The sequence below is a fragment of the Pinus tabuliformis genome, chromosome 3_1 (assembly GCF_031772625.1).
Source record: "Pinus tabuliformis cultivar Carrire ecotype Pingquan chromosome 3_1, CPIR1, whole genome shotgun sequence".
In the NCBI taxonomy this organism is placed as follows: domain Eukaryota; kingdom Viridiplantae; phylum Streptophyta; class Pinopsida; order Pinales; family Pinaceae; genus Pinus; species Pinus tabuliformis.
Window position 1 is genome coordinate 196,368,938 of NC_142301.1, and position 3,899 is coordinate 196,372,836.

The 3,899-nt window shown below is 41.5% G+C and overlaps 1 pseudogene; it reads left to right on the forward strand.

Moving 5' to 3' along the window:
* The first annotated feature begins 217 nt into the window (after positions 1-217).
* LOC149186470 (pentatricopeptide repeat-containing protein At5g39350 pseudogene) lies at positions 218-2,524 on the forward strand (annotated as a pseudogene).
* Positions 2,525-3,899: the final 1,375 nt, after the last annotated feature.

Here is a 3,899-nt window from a genome sequence, read left to right on the forward strand (position 1 = left end):
AATGGATTTACCACCCTTAAAAACCCTTACTCCATGAATTCAAAGGGAAATTGTAGACTAATTATACTGAATGAAAACCACAGTTGCCCTGCCCTGCGAATTTGATCCATAGCTCTAACTTGTTCATATTCCGAAGGCATTCAAAATTCAATAGCCTTTAATTTCTTCCCAAACCTCCTTGCCTCCTTCTTCATGGCTCAGTTTCCACTTGAATTCAATGGCGACAGTTGCAACCACTGCCAGAAACGTCGCCGCCGGTACTCTAAATAGACAAGAGGGTATTCTTACCCATAGCTTTTCCGAGAAGGTGAGAAGACTGTGTAAGCATAACCGATTGAAAGAAGCGCTTGATATCTTGCGCTCTACAGGACAACCTGTGGATAATTCTACCTATGTATCTCTGTTGAAATGTTGCATTGAGAAGAAATCTCTCTCAGACGGAAAATCGGTCCACACCCACATGCTGAGCAACAAAGATTCTATACGACATAATAATACGTTTCTACTCAATACACTTCTTAACATGTACGCTAAGTGTGGGAGTCTAGCGGATGCGCGCAATGTCTTTGACAAAATGCCTGAACGAGATGTGTTCTCATGGACTGTGATGATTGCAGCTTACGCCAAGCATGGGTTTGGGAGGGATTCATTGGCTTTGTTTCGTGAAATGAAAGAAGGAACAGCAAGCATCCAAGCCAGTCGCTTCACCTTTGCTAGCGTTCTGTCGGCATGTGCCAATCTCGGAGATTTGCAAGAGGGTATGTGGATTCATCATGAAATTATCAGGTTTGGAATCGAGTTTGATATATTTGTGGCGAATGCTCTTATAGACATGTATGTGAAATGCGGAAGCATAGAGAATGGGCGCGATGTGTTTGACAAAATGCCTCAGCGAGATGTGGTCTCATGGACATCAATGATTGTTGGGTATGCACGTAATGGGGATTGTGTTGAAGCACTGAAGCTTTTTCGGCAAATGCTAGTAGAAGGTGTGGTGCCGGACGCAAAAACCTTTTCCACTGTTCTCCCTGCGATTGCCGACATGGCAGCACTGGAACAGGGTATGTGGATTCATCGAGAAGTAATAAAGCGGGGATTTCAAGCTGATGTGTTTGTGCAGAGTGCCCTTGTGGACATGTATGCGAAGTGCAGGAATATTGAAATTGCTCACAATTTGTTTGTCAATATGTCTCAACGAAATGTTGTCACATGGAATTCTATGATTGTAGGATATGCACAGCATGGGAATCTTGACAAATCTGTGAAGCTATTTCAGCAAATGCCTGAACGAGACTCGGTGTCATGGCTATCAATGGTTGCAGGATATGCACAAAATGGGCATGGTGAGGAAGCCTTAAAGCTTTTTAAGCAAATGCAATTGGCAGGTGTGGAGTTATGCTCAAAGGCGTATATCAATGTTATCACTGCATGTGCAAACATGGCATCCCTGGAACAGGGTTTTTCAATCCACGAAGAAATAATTAGAAGTGGATTCCAGTATGACGTTTTTGTCGGGAGTGCCCTTGTGGGCTTGTATGCTAAGTGCAGTAGCATAGATAATGCACGCCTCGTGTTTGACAAAATGCTTCAACGAGATGTGGTATCTTGGACTGCAATGATTGTAGGATATTACCAGAATGGATACTCTTCGGAGGCTTTGAGGCTCTTTCAACGAATGCAACAGGAAGGTGTGAAGCCAGATGCTAACACCTTTGCCAGTGTCCTCCCTATATGTGCAAACTTAGCAGCGTTGGAGCAGGGCATTCAAATCCACCAACAAATAGTTAGAAGTGGTTTCCAATCTGATGTTTTTGTACAGAGTGCCCTTGTAGACATGTATGCTAAATGTGGGAGAATAGATAAGGCACGTAATTTATTTGACAGACTGCATCAGCGCAACGTTGTTTCTTGGACAACCATGATCGTAGGATATGCTATGCATGGCTTTGGCAAGGAGGCCATAGACCTATTCGAACAAATGGAAGAGTCTGGCGTAAACCCAAACCATGTTACCTTCCTTGGTGTTTTATCTGCATGCGGCCATGCAGGCCTGGTTGAAATGGGTCGACGATGTTTTAATCATATGAGTCAGCGTTATCATATCAAACCTGCAATGGAGCACTATGGATGTATGGTTGACCTTTTTGGCCGTGCTGGGCACATTGATGAGGCACGCGACTTTATCAATAGAATGCCAATAAAACCTGATGCCACTGTTTGGGGATCTCTGCTTGGTGCCTGCAGAATGCAAAATAATATAGAAGTAGGTGAACTGGCAGCAGAACACCTTTTTGCGCTGAACCCTAAAGATACCGCAGCTTATGTGCTGCTATCAAACATCTACGCCGCCACTGGTAGGTGGGATGACATCCAGAAAGTGAGACAAATGATGAAAGACATGAAGGTAGAAAAAGTGCCTGGATGCAGTTGGATCGAGATCAATAAACAAGTACATGCCTTCCGTGTAGGAGGAGACATATCACATCCACAGACGCTGGAAAATAATACACTGTTGGGAAGGTAGAAAAAAATAATACAAAATCGGAAAGTCTGTAGACAAAGAAGATGCTAGGGTTTGTGCTTGATACAAAATATTGTGCGGAGTGATGTCTGGGAGGAGCAGAAGGAACAAATTCCCTGCTGTTGAAGCAAAAAGCAATTGCATTTGGGCTAAACGGCAGATCTCTGGGAAGGATATCTGGGTTATCCACAACCTTTTGAGTGTGTGGTGACTGACGCAGTCACCAAGTTCCTTTCTAGCATTATCGGACAAATTATTGTGAGGGGTGCAATTTGTGACCATCATATTTAGGATGTGTAGTGTTCCAAATGCAGATATTTGGCGATGCTAAGCTACACACAAACACATGAGCATTTGAACTATAAACCTTAAGTATAGGGCTGAGTTCAAGAAAATTATGCATTCACTTCAGCCAGCTGACATTCTTTCCTCCAAGCATGTTGGGAACTATTTCATTAATTTAACACAATGAATGCATGCGTTTAAGCTTATCCTATGTATTCTTATTCTTGCTACAGCAGCCAGGAAATGAAATATTTATGATGACTGTAGCATTTGGAATGACTGTAGATTCAACTCACATTGGGAGAACCACTCATGTCTTCTGGATTTATGGAGTGTACCGATAGCTTTGGTGCATGATTTCTTCAGAGATAACCTATGGAAGTGATCAGGTGTTCATTCTATATTCAAAGCAGGAGTTTCCATACGTCATAATATGTGCAACTGCCGGTATAGGATGGCCCTTGCCAGCTGACCTATACGACAATCATTTGAAGAGTAAACAAGCCACGCATTCTAAAGTAAGGTTTGTATTGGTTTCGATATCTTCCTCCAATGAATGTTTATAAATTTCCAAGGTAATCCTGGAAAATATTATATTCATTGCCCTATTGTGCATGTAAGAACTCACTTTGTGCATATAAGCACTCACTTTGTATTATTCAGATTTTATTGGCTTAGCTTGTATCAAATGGAATTGGTAGTCTGTCAAACGGAGCTTGTATTTTCAAAAGACAAAAATATGGCTTTGTTAATGCAATCATGATCAGTGGTATCATTGCAAGAACAATTGAACAACTAATATTCCTTGGCTTGTTGATTTTGGAGGCTTGTGGATTTTGGATGTGAGGACAGTGAGCAAGTACTTGAAGAACTGACCTTGGCGACTCTATATTTCAGATTTTGTATCTGGTATTATGATATGTATGTATATTCATATTTTAGTGTTTTAGGATTTGAATTAATGGCTCAAAACAAAGGCAACTTTTAGAAATATTTGTTTACCACTTTGGGTTTTTTATGCATCTATGGATCTCCACATCGTCTTTAGCCTTGGATTTGGATTTGTTCGGCTGCAATGAGATATGAAAGATAA